Genomic DNA, 18,199 nt, shown 5'->3' on the forward strand with positions numbered 1-18,199 from the left:
ATGACTACAGCATAAAATGACATTCACCATATACAAATCAATTTTTCAATTACACTTTAGATATTAGCAAAGAATTCACTGCCTTAAGATATTCTGCTTGGAATTGTAAGCCATAATCTAGTAAATTTTAATGGCCAAAATCCTCTCATACATCACAAAGTTCTGTAAAGTATAGTAGTTATGTCAAAATCGAGTGAAAAATAGCAGAGTCTTATCCATCCTTTGCAATCTGGCAACTAATGTACTATAGATTAATGGAGATTACTTTGGTTTGATTTACATCTCCCAGACACATAAGGTTGTCTCACAGCTAAGCTTTTCTACACAAGTCCCCCAACTACAGGAATGTTTCCCAGAGAACAACACAGTAAATCTTTTAGTTGGGGAATGGATAGGTGATAAGAATGTCAAGTCATATTTATGCTTTTCTTCCCCTGTAAAAAGGAAAAGTGATTTATACTCAACAAAGAGCTGATATAAAAAGACCCCTATAAATTTAAAAAGTTTGTTATTCCAGTGTAATAGAAACATGATATTCTTTTGGAAGTAAGAAACATGCTCTCTCTGAGTATTACAAAAAGGTAACACAGAGAGAGAGTTAAATAATTTACAAACGTTTTTGAAAACTGAGGAATTTTTCTGACTAGACTTCCATGTGTCTTTCCAGGACCTGGCCTGGCTCCAGGACCTGGCCACCACCTTGTTCCCCTGCTTTTTACAGCTCTCAAGGCCCAGAAAAAGCAGTTTCATGACTGCTTTGTGGCAGCCACCTACTTAATTTCTCAGGGGGTTTGCATCAACCAGGGGGTTGCTGTATCTGGCAGTGCCATTCTTTTAGTGCCAGGATGCCCACTTAACCCTGAGCTTTTAGCTTAGACTTATTATGACAGCTTTGTGGCTGCTCAGGATTGCTCTGTCTTACTGTACCTCTCAGAAAAGCTTCAAGGCTTTCTCTCTTGCTAAAGGCAGATTCTCACCTGTTATAAATTGCCAGAGATTCATTGATTTCAGTTTACCGATAATGATTGCTTCTCACAGTATTGCCAGCTGGCCTCACTTTGATCAAGATGCCGGCTCAGAGCACTCTGGCAAGAAAAACAGGTACAATTTGCTCATTTAAATCCAGTGTGGTTATATCTAGGGGACTAAGCATTAAAAAAAAAATTGAGAGCTTCAGCTCCTTTCAAGCAACCAGTCATACAGCATGAGGATGTAGGTGTGGAAAACCTCATCCTGCATTATGTATTTCTGTGTGTTTGTGTATATAACCACAGAAAGCATTTGTCATAGTGGCTGAGAATTTTGCAGTTTTTCATCTATCATATAGAAGCGACAGAGGAAAGAGGATTTTTATTTGCTTTATACTCTCACTGCTTTGGCACCCTGTTTAGTGACCACATCCAGGATCTCATGTCAGCTGAATCTGATGATGAGCAGGATGGCAGGATTAGTCCCAGGCCTCTGATTTTGCAGTCATCCCATCAGGATGCCATCACAGGAGGGAAAAAAATAGCAACTGACTCATAGCCATTTATCACAAATAGGAAAAAGATGGGAGGGTGAAAGGTGCCATCACATAAGGGCTGAGGTCACTCCCAGTGGGAGCACAGAGGAATGTGATCTAGTGGAGACTCATAAGGGTAAACCTGTCTTGGTGTTTAACAGTGGTGTCGGAAGAGAAGATCTTGTGGCTATTCTAAAGGTAGGAGACTGCAGGAATTAGCAACTGGATTGGGAAAAGCCACTAGGCTGTCCAGAGCATTTTGTCGGCCAGGAAACAGTGCTGTGCTATTTGACAAGGGAACACCGTGTCAATATGTATCCCATAATACCAAGCAGCTGCTTCACCAGAGCAAAGCAGGACAGATTTTGTCATGCTTGTTCTGTTGTATTGGCAAATGGGTGATTTCCTTTTGCAAAGTCACAGAGCATCAGGCTGCCAACAGAGCAAACAAATCTGAAAGATTTTACCAATATAAACCCCAAACAGTTCCACTCTTGTAATATTTTGCTTTTTTACGTTTTTTACTGAGAGACAGTAGATTATTTATTTCCTGGGAGCACCATAGGATTCACAGGTAAGGAGATGAGTCAACCTTGCACAGGAAGAATGAGGGGGTAAAAAAGGCTGCTGTGGTTTGACAAAGAAGTGTGAGATCCTTGACCTGAGCTGCTTCTGTCATATGTGCCTCGTGGGAAGAAATGTCAAAGCCCAGGAGGGCTATTATCCATTATCCATTAAATAGGTGCCATTTTGTATATTATACAGGTTTCAGGTAGTTGCTATTCCCAAATATAAAATCTGCAGGTTTTGTAAACCATTGACTGATGATATGACTACCAGTGATTTTTCTGTCTCTTCCTGTTTCACACAATACTAGCTCAGAAAAAGCAAGCCTAGAATGAGTCTTCCCTGGCAGCTCTGGTCACCACAGTACTCAGGTATGTCCTACTCCACTGCAAGCTTGGAAAAGAAGGAAAAAAACTCTAAAAGCCTGGCAGCCCTGTTTTACAGAGAGCTGTCTCCTTTGCTCCAAATATCTCCCAAGTCTGTTATTCTTCAGCAATGCTATTCTTGAGCAACTGTAAAGCAGAGAGAGCCAAGGCCCTAAGGGTTTGACTAGCACCATGAAGGAGATCTGGGGTTATGCTCAAATGGATATAAAATCATGTTAGAATCCAGTGCTCCAACCACTGGACCATTTCTGTCTTTCTCATATTCATTTAAAAAAAAAATTCCCAAAGTACTTGAGCCAGCTTTGGTCATCTGTTAGCCTAGAAAATATTAATCCCCAAAAGTGCAATGAGACACTTAGAGTCCTATAGCTGCAAAAGACTCCCATTTCTGTGCCAATTGGAAATGTCCTGGTGACTAATCTGTTAGCTGTAGTGAAGGCCATGGGTGCATCTTTAACAAATTTATTCTTAAATATTCAGTCTCTCAGATGGTCATCTAGGTAATTTGTTTGTACTTTGCAGTTTTGGGGGCAAGGGTTGCTCTTAGGGTGGTGGAGGTTCAGCACTGTTGAGGGTGTCAGTAAGTGCCTTTTAATATCTCTGGCTGCACACACAGCACTGATCTTAACACTCTTTAGCTATGCAGAGTAACACTTTATATTCAGCTCAGAAGAAGGACAAATAACAATAGTAAGGGATTAAATGAAAGAGAGACAGGTGTGTGTATTCAGTGTATTTTATAAAATATCATATATTTCTGGAATCTGGGGAGTTTTCACCACTATTATACCTCTACAATGCTTCCTGAGACTAATATAATAAAATTTACACATGGTGGGGATGTTTTTTGTCAGGTATATAATAAGAATTAACATTCTTTGCCTAACTGCTACACCATGGATCAAACCCCTGAAGTCATTTGGTCAGCTATAGTGTCTAATTTCATTTCACAAAGCCAGTAATAAAATACCTTTTCTTCTTGTGTCATTACCTAAAATATGCCTGAAACACTCAACAGAACAGCCACAAGAGTAGCCTTTCCTCTGCTATCTGAAGTAGAGAGATGTGGTTCTTACTCCATCTGGCAAGTTACATTGTAAAGTGCATTTGTGTTCATGGCCTGGTGAGAAGATTAAATATCAGTTGAGAAAGACTTTGATATTGTCTTCAGAAGAACAGGTTAGAACACCTTCACTACTAGAAGGTACATCATTCTACCAGTTCTAGCAGGAGAGGACAGAGGGAGTGACTCAGTGTTGGGTTAATGTTTGGTCTTGATGATTTTAAATGTCTTTTTTTAACCTAAATGAATCCGTGATTCTAAAAAGAAAAGTCTTAGCCGTCTTTAAGTTAATCACCCTCTAGAGACAAGCTAACTCACAGACCATTAGTTTCAGAGTTTAGAATGCTGCTAATTAATCAAAGATTCTGTCATAAAGCAATGTGACATTAGATGTAGATGGAAAATTTACCTTCTTTTTCCATGCTGAGCACTATTCAAATATCTTATCAGTAGTCAAGATAATCTAAAATTATTAGAATTAGTTTCAGCTATTTCTCCCTGCTCTTTTCCCTGGTTAACAGGATTCTGAAGGTTTTTTAGCTCAAAGAAAAGGTCAAGTTCTTCTGAAATTATATTAAGGGATGTTGACTTTAAAAGACTAGTGAAACATTTGCTCATCTGCCATCTGTGACTTACTCCAGGATTTTTGCCTTGTCCACTGAGACCAGAAGTCACCTAGAAATTTTTGTGTCCATTGTGTTGAGCTCAGAAACAATTTTTTGACAATACATTTTCTTAGCACTGACAGAAAAATGTTTTCTTGCTCTGGAGCTGTGAGACAGGAATCTTCCCAATCTCCCTGTGAATCACTGAACCTAGCTCATGTTCTGGAGAGAGGTCTCAAACTCCAGAGGAAGAACCATCTTTAAATAATAATCAGACAAAACAGCTTTTGGTAACCATGCTTCTACCCCTAATGCAATTCACCAAAAGCCAAAATGGACGTGTGTTTTGGTAGAACTGGAGTGGGAAACAGTGATGGTCTGTGCTGCAGAAAGCCTGTCTCAAAACACTTTCCTTAGGTTCACTGGTCATAAAAATGCTGAAATTGTATAAAATGGGCTCTGCACATACCCCAGCAGATCAGTTCAGTCCTGGCTTGAATGATTCATATTCTTGGTGCTATGAGCAGTGTTTGGATGATCCCTGCAGCAAGGAGGGACTGTAAAGGGAGCATAACCAAGGCAGAGTGGAAAATCAGCCTAGCAGAAAGACCTACTAGGACAAAAAAGCAAGGAGAAACTCTCAGGCAGACCTTGTCCATTCAAGTGGCACTAAACCAGTGCAATCCCCGTGGTGAAGCCTGGTCCAGAGGAGCCCATGTGGGAGGTGCAGAGTGTCCATTTAGGCACATTTGTGTCCATTTCCGTGGGGCTGGCTGAGTCAGCAGATGAGGCTGTCCAGTGTGATGGGGTGAGCTGTTTACAACATGCATGAAAGCTCAAACAGAAAGTAATCCAAACAGAAGACAGAGTCTGACCTACTTTAAATTGAGAAACTGTAAAATCAGTTGGTTTAATCAAGTGGAGGTAATTTCTTCTATGGTAAGAAAAGGAGAAATAAAAATACAAAAACCAGGCTTTTTTAAAAGATCAAGCTCTGCTTCTAGAAACAGCTACACTGAGTACAACTGAGCTACAGCTAAGCTTTTTCAGCCAAAGATATAGTTTCTATGTACTCAAATAAATAGAGCAGCTATTACCTGTTTGTGATACCAGCAATGTTATTAGAACCATGACTGGCCAAGAAATGCAATAGATGCATGAAAAGGCAGCAATCTGTAAATGTTTGATTTCTTATTTTAGATTTTAAGAAATAATGGATAGATGACTAAGAGATACATTATGATGATAGATACAACATGAAGAATGGCCAAAAGAAAGTAAATTGGACATTTTTATACAGAACACAGGAATAATGTATGCACAGGCAAATTTAAATAGGAATGCTCCTCCACAAAGCACAGCTGCATCACAGACAGTTAAGACCATGTATCAGCGGGATTCTAGTGAAAATTAGTGACTATATTCAGGAAACAGAAACACATGATGTTTTATTTTGTCAGCTGCCTGGAATTAATGTAAGGCTTTCTGTTCCAGTGGAGCATTGACATGTTTAAAAATCATATGATCATACTTTTTTCCTTTGTGGACATACAATTCTACACTGACCTATGGTATATCTTGGGTTCTTGGCCTTCTTTATATCTAAACAAGAGCCTCTGCTCTCTTTAGTTCTTTTTATCTTCACTCTTTACTGTTTGTGGTACTTATCCTCCATGCTTGCACATATCTATCATTTATCTACTCACCTTGCAGCACCTATTACATTTGCTTTTCATCTCACCTGTTGTATGAATCAGCATAAAAATCCATGTTGTAGAGGGCAGCTGTGAGCCATGAACATTTTTTGTAGTGGTCCAGGGAATGGTGCTTTTGGTAGCATGAGGAGAAGTTTCTGTCTTGTGCAATGAAATGCAGAAGTATGAAAGTAGCTGTTATAGCCCTGTCAAAGGATATGTCCCTCTGGAATAACACTTTACACAGCCAAGGAAGTAAGAAGAACTAACCTGCCATCAGGACAAACAATTGTTAAACTCGGTGAAAATGTACAACTGTAAGAGTGATTCCGTATCACAGACCTGTACTGAGAGAGTATTTAATTTACATTTACCTTCAGCAATCACAACAACTCCTTAAAAGGATCCCTGACTAATTTTCCTTCTTCCTGAAATTCTAAAAATGTCAAAGGCTTTTGATATATACATAATTTAAGTAGAGATGGAGCACTGAGTCCAGAGAACCCATGTGTCTGGTACTGCATTAGCTTAATTTATTGTTCCCAGTAGGCAGTGGTTGTCTGAGCAGATAGATTTTCCAGTTGTATTGTTTGACATCATTACAGCTGAATATGCACCAGAATACCATGTGGTGACTACGTAATAAATCAGCTCATTATGTCTATAATCATTATGATTATGTGTTATTCCAGGTCTCAGGATTGTTGACATAAAAGGAGGTAAACAGTATAAATTACTGACACATCAAATTGTTTAATTTGCTGAGAAGGGAGAAGGTTATTTTTTTGTGTGTGCCCTGCTTCACATGTAGGAACAGTAATGAATACACAGAATGTGTTGAATGGGAATAGCAGAATGTGAAATGAATCATATCAAATTGTCCTCCTCAGAGTCTAAGGGTGAAAACAGAAGTGTCACAGCCCATTGGCTAAAAGTTCCCATCATACCAAAGGAATCACAGAATCACTGCTACAGGTTGGGAGGGGAGGGATCTCTGGAGGTCATCTGGTGTGACATCCCTGTGCAAGCAGGGCCACCTAGATCAAATGGCTTTGGAATACCTTGAGGATGGAGACTCCACAGCTTCTCTGGGCAAGTGTGTCAGTCCTTGGTCACCCTCACAGCCTTTCAGATGGGCAGCCCTAGCATGTACCAATGCCTGGGGTTACTCCTCCCTGCACTTCCTTTGCTGAAATGCCTCAGGTTTCTGTCAGCCCAACTCCAGCCCCGTGAGGTGTCTCTGGAGGGCAGCACAATCCTCTGGTCAGCCACCCTAACCAGATCTGTGCCATCAGCAAAGTTGCTGAGGGTGTACTTTGCACCATCATCCAGATCACGAATGAGGATGTTTAATACATTATTATTTAATATTATTTAATACTGTTAATATACTAACCCACTCTCCACCCTTGGGATATACCACTAGTGACTGGCCTACAAGTACACTTCTTGCCACTCATCACCACCCTCTGGACACATCTGTTCAGCCACTATTCGTCCAGATCATATTCCATGTTCATTATGAGCATCTTAGAGGAGTCAGTGCCAAAATCCTTCCTGAAGTGTGGGTAGACAACAATCACTGTTTGTAGGAGAAGGGAATACAAGTGACTTTGCCCCTAAAAAGTAACTGTGTAAATTACCCAATACAGCCTTGCCCCTGATGAGTCACAGCTATATCCAATAAAGGTAAGTGTGATAAAAGGGAGTGGGTTAGTTGGTGAGGGGAGACCGTGAAGGAGGAACCTGGAGGAAGAGGATATGAGAGGATCATGAAGAAGGGTCCTGGGCAGAGAGAATCACTGCTGTGAGGTCAGTCTGGGTGTGCGGTTAGAGCCTGGGGTTGGAACCTACAGTCATAGTGTAGTGAGATAAACCCCTGTGTTCAGAGTCTGCAAACTAATACCTGCAGTCGCAGTTTAGCAGGAAATAACCAGCAGTCAGAAGTTGTAAGGGAAACCCACAGCAGGAGCTTGCTGCAGCCAGAGTCAGTGAGTGGCTGGAGTCAGGATGGCTGAGCTGTAAAGAGGAATAAACCAGGACTCTTTTCATGCTATGATAAACAAGTTGTCTATGCCTTGGCTCATTTCTACCCTCTAACAAGAGGGCTGCTGCAACAACTGTTCTCATCTATAAAGCCAGTCATTTCACCATAGGAGTTTATCAAGTTGGTAAAGCACATCTTCCCCTTGGGGAAACTGTGTTGACTACTCCAGAGAGGTGTCTGATCCTTCACGTGCCTGAAACAGTTTCCAAGTTCAACTTCTCCATCGCTTTCCGAGGATTGAAGTGGGGCTTACTGGTCCTCCTTCCTGATCTTCTTCTGCTTGTCCAGTCTGCTTAAATATTGTCTAACCTGATCCTTCTCTACCAATGCTATGTCTTTGATAAGAGATTCCCCCCATTTCAGGGACCTGGGATTCCTGAAGGTCAGCCTTGCTAGTAAGGACTGAAGAGAAGAAGGGATTCTTACAGCCTTTTCCATGTCCTGTGTAAAGAGGCCTCCCATCTCATTCAGCAATGAATGCCTCCACATCTTCCCTTGTCTTCTGTTTGTTACGCATCTACCTACAGAAGCCCTTCTTGTTGTCTTTGCTGTTCCTAGACTAATTAAATTCCAGTAGGGCTTTATCGTTCTTAACTTTAACTCTGGATGCTCTGATGAATGTATGCCTATTCCTCTCAGGTTACCTGTCCTTGCTTCATCTCCTTGTACGCTTCCTTTTTTTCTCTGAGACTGTCTGGGAGCTCATTCATGCAGAAATTTTGCCTGGCTTCCTCCTCATTGGGATGGATTGCTTCTGAGCTTGGAGGAGGTGATGCTTGAATATTAACCAGCTTTCTTGAGCTGCTCTTTCCTCTGGGGATTTATTCCACGGGACTATACCCTTTGGAAAGGCTAAAATCTGCTGTCCTGATGTACAGGGTTGTGAATTTGCTTTTTACCCTCCTACCTCCTTTCAGGACCCCAAACTCCACCATCTCGTTGTCACTGCTGCCTTTGACCCTCACATCCACAGTGAGCCCCTCCTTTTTGGTGAGTAGGAGGCCCAGTGAGCACCCCTCCTCTGCTCCTCTGTCACTTGGATGAAGAAGTTGATGTGCTCCAAGGACTTCTGGGATTGCCTATGTCCTACTGTACCGTCCCTCCTGTATATTCTGGAGTGGTTGAAGTTCCCCATGAGGACCTTTACAGCCCAGACAAAAGCAAAAGCTGTCAAGAGGAACATGGTGAGATCAAAAACATTTTCACAATGCTGTAGAAATTCACATGCTTGAATATTTTTAACTGAAATTTGACGTAAGTGCCAGAAGTACAGCAGCTAGCTCATGGATGCGTAGGGTTTTAGGACCACTGTGAAAAAATCCCAAATATTGTGTTCCCTCACAATAGCATACCATTTGTTCCATGCAGTTTTCTTTATATCCGTTTTTATTATTATTATTTTTAAAAAGACCAAAATGTTTAAAGGAAACATTTTTAAATATGACCAAAAGAACCCATTATTTCTAGCCATAAACTGTGATACCAGTCCCAGTCTAATGATCCAGGAGAGTTATTACCGTGGTTGAACAGTGCATCCATCTGTGAGATGCCTGGTACAGCCCATTAGGTGTGTGAGAGGGAGATGCTGTGTAACACATGGAATGACTATTGACTCTGCTCTGCTGGTCAGACAGAAAGCACATGATCACAAAGCACATGCAACCACATCACCTTGTGTATGGTAGGGTTTTCTTTCTTGATACATTTGTCTCTAATTATATAGCTGTCAACTGCAGCTATCATGCCAGAGGACCTGCACCTTTTTTGTCTCAAATCAACATTTTCATCCAGTCATTCAACTTGTTTTGCACAGTAATGGAAAGTTAAGTTATAAGTGCCTTCACAAAAGCATAAATGTTAAATGACTGTATTCACAAATTTGCTCTTCATTGCTCTTTTCAGCTCAATCTTGAACTGAAGTTTTTCTGGGGAAAAGTTATGCTTCTTTTTGAAGTGTTCTTAACTCCATATCCTAAAGAAGACATGAAAGATGTTGTCTTAAAAAAAAAAAAAAAAAAAAAAAGGCTTCCACACGATTTAAATTTGTCATTAATGTCATCAAAATATTTAAAGAAATTTGGTAGAAGCAGTGCAGTAACAACAGGCCTAATCCACACCAATGTAAACTTGCCTAGCACTACTGAAGTAAATGAAGCCACGCTAGTTTAGGCCAACTGCATAGCTTTTCAGCATATGATAACACTATTCATTTTGATAAATCGGCATCACAATATCCATCTTTTTTTCAGCTACAGTAAGGAATTTCTTTTAGCCAGATAGTAGTACAGTTTGAAGATGAGATTTTAAAATACCCTAAAAGAGTCAAGGGCATTGCATAAGTGTGATTGTCATTTTGATGGCTAATTGGACTGTGACAGTTCCTAAAAACCCAGGCCCCTGTTGCCCTGAGCTCTGGCCTAACACATATCAAAAGATAAATTCTCTGCAGTTACACTTTTGCTTTCACCTCAGACAATATCAGGAAGTTAAAGAAGCTGAATTCTTTATTATTCTCAATATTATTGAGACCTATGCACACATTTAATTTTATGCGTGTTCTGTTGACTTTATTCAAAGTTTTAAGTAGAGTGCCTAAAGGTAAGCAACCATCTATGTGCTGCCCTCAGTATGAATACTTTCTGCATTGAGACCTATGACAAGTCAACATAAACCCAAATGCATATTAGCTGGAGACAGAAGCAGAAATAAGGATGGATAAGTAGCAGCAAATTGGCCATGACTCACAGGTGATTAAGGGAGTTAAACATTCAGATAAATAAATCAGAATTATCTAAATCTCTAGTTTGCACTGATATGGTGACACATTGATGTGTTGAGATGTGGTGATTTGCCTTGACAATTGGAACAGTGGCTAGAGAACTTCAGAGCTCATAACAGGGTTTAGAAGATTCTTTGGAGGTTTTTAAAACCAATATTGCCTAATGTACCAAATGAAGCCATTACGTGGTAGACTGGGGTTCAGGGGAGAGTAAAGGACACTTAGGAATAAACAGGTATGTGAGAAGAATTCATAAACAAAGTGGCCATGCCCTGAGTTCATCATCTCAACCAGGTTCTGCTATGACCTGAGTCACTTTAATACCTCTTCTCAGCTTTCCCAGATCATCACTGCATTTGAAGGCTAAAGCATCCATGCCCTCTTTCCCATGCATGAGAAACAGATTATCAGCTGAGCAGTATTTCAGTCATATTACTGTCTTCTATTCTCTTAGAATTCTCTGTCCATCAGATACAATAATGGTAGACCCAGTGCTCAGATATGACTGCTTGACAGCAGAGTGGGGATTCTCAGCAATGCTGTACAGAAAGGTTTATCTGAACTCAGCAGGAAAACATGTGGACACTAGTTATGAGGTGCATGAGCATGCAGGGGCTTGGAGCAAAAAAAGGCTCCCATTTCTTCTCTTTTTTCCTCAGAATGTCAATTTCCCACAGGTTCTGGGATTGAGTCCTCCACATGCTCTAAAGTTGCTTCACAACCCTAAAATAGCAAGGACACAATAGCCAATAGAAAGACTTTCTAGTCTTTCCAGTGAAATGTATATAACTCTTCTTGCTGTAACTTTCAAGACTGGATTGTCAACAGAAAGGTCTCTCAAGAATCCAGAGAAGGAGTCTCACATTTAGGAATGTTTATGAAAACAATTACTAAGAGTATTTGTCTCTTGCTGCATAGCCCGTGAGGTCCCACAAAGTCCTTGCAGCTGCAAGGTCTGTAAGTGCTGACAGCTATCTCTTCATAGAAGTTCAATTGCTGACAAAAGGAAATTGCATCATCCAGCCCTTTTCCTTCTTTATCAAAAAAGGGAAGTTCCACTGTAGTAATGTTAATGGCAGGAGGAATAATTTTAGGAAGTTTGCCAATGTTTCTTTAAAAAGAGGTCGTTTAGCAGAATAATGAAGAGCTGAACACTGACTCAGTTGCCAAGCTGACCTCTTATTCCTGATTCAGACATGGGCACGGAGAGGCCCAGGCTTTGTTCAGCCCTCCAGAGCACCAAAAATGTAGCAAGATTGTGAAGAGAACACGGTTAAGAAGAGCTGCTAGGAAGCCTTGGATGTACTAGTGCTGTAAATCTTTTCTTGATAGAATCTGATGCTCTCTCCAATCTCCTTCCAGTGATAGATGCTTGGGATGTTCAGGCTCTTAAGTGTACTGCTGGTTTGGCTTTGGCATATGAGAAAAAGTGGTTATTGCAGGTGAACATTGAAAACATATCGTAATTTTTCTGTGCTTAAATAACTGTCAGAAAGCCACACCACAAGGTGTTTTTCATGATCACTTAACTCTTGAGTCAAGAAGACTTATGATCAATAACTGAGGCAGAGGGTGTTTGGTAAAGCAGTAAATAAAATATGGGTCCATTCATAAGGATCAAGGGAATATGATTCACTGATGCCTACAACGTTTAAGGATAAAAAATATTTTTTAGATAACCCAGTCACCTGTTCTAGCCCCCTCCCCCCCCCTCAATTTTTTCCATATTGCAACAGAGTTCTCCTCACAGCTTGTCCTGCAGTGTTTGGGTTTGTTTTTTTTTTAATCCTGCTCCTATTCATCCCAAAGGCATTGCAGAAGAGTTAAAACCTTCCCGGTTAAAAACCTGTACTTGACTTGAGTCTCCGGGCACTGCAGAACCATTTCCTGTGATTGCAGCAGAGAGAGAGATAAAATTCCACTGTGGTGGGAATAAACCGAAATTAGATCAAAGATTTCCGGATAATTAAGAGTTTCAACCAAAACCTCTTTTGCTGCTTTTTGCTTGACTCTACTTTTTTTTTTTTTTTTTTTTTTTTTTTTTGGCAAACAGGGCAGTGCTTCGCACAGGAAGCCAAATTCGCCTATCAAAAACAGCAATCCGAATTGAAAGCGTGACAAGAGCTTAACCGCATTTGCATTCACTGCAATTCCCCGCGCAAACCTGTACCACCCCGCAAGCTGAGGGCTCAGGAGATGCCTCGCTGGCTGAACGCATCCTCCGCGGGCACATGCACGGCGAGCACAGGTGGATGGAATTGGCGGATTTGGGGAGTGAGGTTCTAGTTCTTCTGCCGTGAAGCAGCTCAAGCGCCTAGTTTTGGTTTGGGATCTGGAGAGAAGCCGGCTGGCAGAGGTGGCAATACAGAGCGAGCCCGGGGCTCTGCCACGGCTGCCGAGGTCTCCCGGGGGGCTGCGGAGGGCCCCTCGCTCAGCCCCCTGAGCCCGATGGAGGACAGGAGCCGCCAGCTCCCGCGCTATAAAAGCCAGGAGAGGCCCGGGGTGGGGCTGGCGTCAGCGGGAAATGTCTCCCTGGAAGCAGGTACGTGTCCGCGCCCCGCGCGTTTGGGAGGGCTCGGGGCGGGGTGCGGGGCCGAGCGCACCGGGGCTGCTGCGCTCCCTCCCCGCCGGCGGGGCCCGGCAGCTGCCCCGCTCTGCTGCGCCCGCGGGGGGAGCCCGGCCCCGGCCCGGCGCCGCAGCCCCGGCGCTCCCCGCCTCCCGAGCCGGCCGGGAGCCGCAGCTGGCAGCGGCCGGAGGCGCAGCTCCGCGGGCGGCGGCGGAGCCTGGCCGGGCTGCCCGCGCCTCCCGCCGCCGCCGCCTCGTCGGTGGTGGCACGGATCGCGTCCCTCCCGCCTCCGCGGCGGGAAGGGCCGCCCGAGCGGAGCCCTCCTTCCTCCGCACGCCCCGAGGAACGGCTTGTTTTCCTGCCCGGATGATGGATTTCTCCGCAAGGTCATCCCTGCCCGCGGCGGCGGCGTGCCCGCGGCTCCCCAGGCGCCTCCGCGGAGGTAAGGGGCGGGAGGAGCGGAGCGGGCACGGTGAGCACCTACACGGCACACACGCGCGGCAGCGAGGGCGTTCGGCGCCGGAGAGCGGCGGGGTGGGTGCGTGGGCAGGTGGCGGGGCGAGGCGGGCGTGTCTCGCCTGCCGGCCGTGCCCGGCGCCGGGTCCGAGCCGGCCGGACCGAGCCGCGCCCGGGGAGCGCGGCCCGGGGAGCCCAGCCGTGCCCCGCTCCGCGGCGGGAGGGGCTGCGGCCGCCCCGCCGAGCGGGCAGCGGCGGGTGGGAGCGGCCGGGCCGGCCCCGAGGGCTCCGCTCTCATCGTCTGCTCTTTTTGCACCGGCGCTTGTAAGCGACTTTGGCTCACGCGTGCTCCGGGAGCGCGGAAAACTTAAGAAAAGAAATAAAAAAGGTGGAGGGAATAATGGTGAGATGCCCCCCACCGCCGGGACGGGCCGGGGGGATGCGCGGCGCGGTCGCCACGGCAACGTGCCCGCGGCGGCGATGTCGCAGCGCGGAAGGTGCCCCGGAGGCGGCCGCCGCCGCGGGACCGGCCCCAGCCGCCGCCCGGAGTGGGGACCGCGGCCAAGGGGCGCCCCCGGGCCGAAGCCGGGTGGACGCAGCGGTGAGGGTGAGCTCAGGTACCCCGGGTGGTTGTTGAGGGAGCCCGGGGCTCCCCAGACCGTGGTGTGGAGACTCTGCCGAGAGCGGGAGGGTCCTTTCGGGTCCGTGAGGGTTGCGAGCTGGGATGTCACAGTCAAGGAGCATCGCGCCGTGAGGGCTGGCCGGGTGATGTCCCTTGCCTGTCTCGGGGCGTTGGGGCTGGGCACGAATCCCTCACGGCCTGTTCTTTCTTTTGCTATAGTTGGTGGCAAAACTATTAATGATGTCAGCTCCTGGTCTGTGGCTTGTGTTGCCCACATTCAGCTTGTGTTCTGTGCCCCATACAGGCCTTGGCTTCATTAACGCTTTGTTCCTTCATCTCTTCTTTTGGCAAGGAAGATAACGATGCTAGTGGTGGACTTTTTTTAGTCGTAAGACATTGTTATGATCCCATAGCCTAACCTCTTCCATAATATAAAGAAGAGACAATTCCCCAGTGACTCCAAGGTCTGGCCCACCAGCCTCTTCAAACAGTCTTGATTTAATGACTTCCAACGATGGGAATTGACTACATTCCTGGATAATTGGCTCCAATTTTTAATCGCTTTGTTAAACGTTTGCATCTCTTTTCCCCTTTGAACTTTTCTGACTTCATCTTCCAGCTACTGGATCTTGTAATGTTTTGCCTGTCAGATTAAATAGCTATCTAGTTTCAGATCATCTCTCTCTGCTCAAGTATTTAAGGGCAGTAATTAAATAGCCACTTAACGTTGTCTCTGATGAGATAAATAGACCTGACTCTCTTGGTCTCTCGCTGGAATGCAGATGCTCCCCAGGAGAAATGTCTGGGCTGCTCTTCTCTGAGCCTCCACCACCATCCTTGCCGGCCTCCGGTGCTGCACAGTGGGTTCCAGGAAGGCCCTTGTTGATGTCACGTGTGGAGATAATAACCTCGTGCTCAGTATTCCCCTGTCTATTCACCCAATGGGACAAACGTTTCTTTCCCACGACTGCACGGTGGGAACTTCTGTTCCATTAGTTACAGGCAACGATCCATGCACTTCTTTGCAAGCCAAGGTTTTCTCAGAAGCTTGTTGCCTGTCCTGTAAGGAGCATTTGAATTAAATATTTCTACATACATACCTTTGGATCTGCCTCTATTAGAGTTTTTTTCCCTCCTCAGATCACATCACTTCCATGGAGTCTGCAGCTCAGGAATCACAATAGACCTCTAGTGTCTTGTCGAAGTTAGAAGGGTTTATTTTCCTGGGACCTCCCTCCTAAAGGTCTGTCTTCTCCCCCTGCCAACTTCAAATAAGTTTAATACCACCTGGAGTAAATGGTACCAAGAAGTTATACTGAGTAATATACAAACTGCAAACTGAAAGTGCCCATTACAGTGAATTGCTTTTGTAACTGTTTTTGTTCAGCTGTGCCTCCAAGTGTTGGTGAGGGGAAAAAAAGAGAATAGCTCTTCTGTCTTAAAGAGCTGTAAATCCTACTGCTGGCTGTGGTGTCTAGGCTGACATATACAGTGTCATTATTTTGCGAGTCTTTAACTTGAATGTTGTGAGTTTTACTTGCTCTGAAGTGTGCTTAAGGCTGGACTTGTAGCTCTCTAGAGAGCACAATATCTGAGAGTATGGGCCAGAGGCTCTGTCAGAATATTGTCAGTTTTTCTAGCAGCATGTAGCATCTTGAATCTCAACAAAAGGATAAGACTGAGTAGTCTGAAGGCACCTTCTGTAGGAGATGGAACAAAGCAAAGTTCTTTTAAATGAACTTTTTTTTTGTTTTAGGTTGGGTTTTTTTGTTGGGGGTTGAGTGTTTGCAGCCACCTTGACTTGCCCTGTCACAAGCTTAATGCACAGTGAGGGAGGGTGATATAAGAGGTCTGGAAGTTAAAGGTCTTTACATGCAGACCATACCATGGGTTAAGTGATATGATGATGCCTGTGAGTAAGGTTTGTTTACATGAATAATGATAGTAGGTTTTAGCCTTTAGAATTACCTAATTGTTTAAGAAGTGTTAAAATTAATAAAAGTACATTCTCATTGTGTAACCAATGTCAGGGCAAAGAGTGTTCTGAAATTTCATGAAGATGTTTTTATTACAAGTCCCACAAAATGTCTATTCATAAGATTTCATGAAGTATAGGCAGTGATGCACTAAATATAAACAGTGATAGACCCTTAAAAGGTCTGAAAATCATCACAGAGCTCAGATACCACATCTGATTGAACAGAGCTCTAGAATTCTGCTGCGTTTTCTGCAGGCTGGTGTCAACATCTTAGGAAGTGTGTCTCAATTGTTTGTCCAATTGTATATCCCCCCAATAGGAAATTTTGAAATGTTACTACCTGAGAGGTATCTTTCCCTCACCAATTCAAACTCAGCTTCTGTCCCCTAGACTGGACAAATATCTCTACGTTTTTTCAACATATGCTTTTCCTTCTCATGGTTGCACCTTTTCTTCAACTTCTTTTGCAATCAGAATATGTGTGTGTTTCCTTAGGGTGGCTGGTCCCAAAAGTTACACACTTCTGAATTATGAAGCCCATCCAGAGTCAGCCCAGTATTAAGAACAGTGGCTGTTAATCAATTCTACAATGCCAGAACAGACAGAAGATAGTATTTTTGAGTCTCAGACTTGCTAAAGACTGTCCAGTGGATGCTAGGTTAGACAGATTTCACTAGCAAAATACTATGGCAGTGGTAAAATGCATCAGATTTGGGTCCTGAAGCTGTTACTGACACTGTTACTTTTAAGAACATAAACTCCCTCTGTCAGACTGAGCCAAAGCTGCAGGGAACAACTTGCTGCCTCCAGTTTGTGAAATCCTCACTGCTGTAGGAGTACAAGCAATCTGCTTGTAGTCTCACAGCTACAGACAGAATAAAATTTTGTAACTGAGAATTATGCTTCTGGCAGCACATCACTTGTTAATCTGTAACTCCCACACTAAAAGCAGAGTCAGGAGATAGGCTGAATCAGCTGCCTTTGTGGATTTAAGAGCAATCCTGGATTAAGACCTGATGTTCCCTAATTTAGGTAAACATCACCTTCTTGAGAGTCAGAACAAAAACGAAAGATCAATAATTTTACTAGGGGAAAACAGGTCCTGGACATTCATGTTCTGAATGAAATCAAGTTACTGTCTGACAGAAAAAGTTTTTGAAAGTATATCTAAATACAGTTTACTTTTGCAAATAGTAAAAATAGAAAAGATCTACATAAATCTGTTTTATTATATATATGGACTTTGAACTCTGTAACAGTTCTATAGAAACAAAGACTGGTACCGATTAAAAATTTAATCACACATGATCAGTTACTTATTAACATCGTGTTATTTGTCTCTTGGGAGTCTGTGGCTAGGAGCTCACAATTGTAAATTGGCAGCAGATCCTAGAGGGTTGAGGTGTCAGCATGCTGCTGAGTAAATAGGGAAGAAAATGCAGTGCCAACACCTGCGGTGCCATGCAGGCTCTGGGGGAGAAAGGCAAAGGTGGGCACCTAAGTAGGAAAGACTGGGAGCCAGCATATAATTTGCATCTGTTTGTCCTCTGTCAGCACTGGACACGTGCACTTAATTATTCTCATCAAGTGGAGGGAAGAATGCCAATGATGACAAATATTACCATGCATTGTGGTAAAAGAGTGCTATGGGTGTGTTCACAGAGGACAGATTCAGTTCTTTCTCCTCATCTCCCCCATGCCTCTAAATCTCTGATCCTGTGTAACAAAGCTTGGTGGCAGGTATGGAAGCTATTACCACGGCCAGTATCAGCCAGACATCCAGGAAGATACAGTATCTATTAAATTACCCAGGAAAAAGTGTCTGTATCTATTAAAGCTCCGAGTGTAATTGTTAGAAACACATGTTCTATTGATTGTTTTACTGTACTTATACATCACTAAAGCGTGGTAGTAACAGTTGAGTTTGCTTGT

At 43.7% G+C, this 18,199-nt stretch overlaps 1 protein-coding gene across 1 annotated transcript in view; it reads left to right on the forward strand.

Annotated features, from left to right (window-relative positions):
• The first annotated feature begins 13,535 nt into the window (after positions 1 to 13,535).
• GPRIN3 (GPRIN family member 3) overlaps positions 13,536 to 18,199 on the forward strand; it is a 29,358-nt gene continuing 24,694 nt past the window's right edge. The window contains exon 1 of the mRNA XM_066317943.1: positions 13,536 to 13,653. The gene's annotated coding sequence lies outside the window, so the exon portion shown is untranslated. The remainder of the gene's footprint in view (positions 13,654 to 18,199) is intronic.

Source organism: Sylvia atricapilla, chromosome 4 (genome assembly GCF_009819655.1).
Source record: "Sylvia atricapilla isolate bSylAtr1 chromosome 4, bSylAtr1.pri, whole genome shotgun sequence".
Taxonomy (NCBI): domain Eukaryota; kingdom Metazoa; phylum Chordata; class Aves; order Passeriformes; family Sylviidae; genus Sylvia; species Sylvia atricapilla.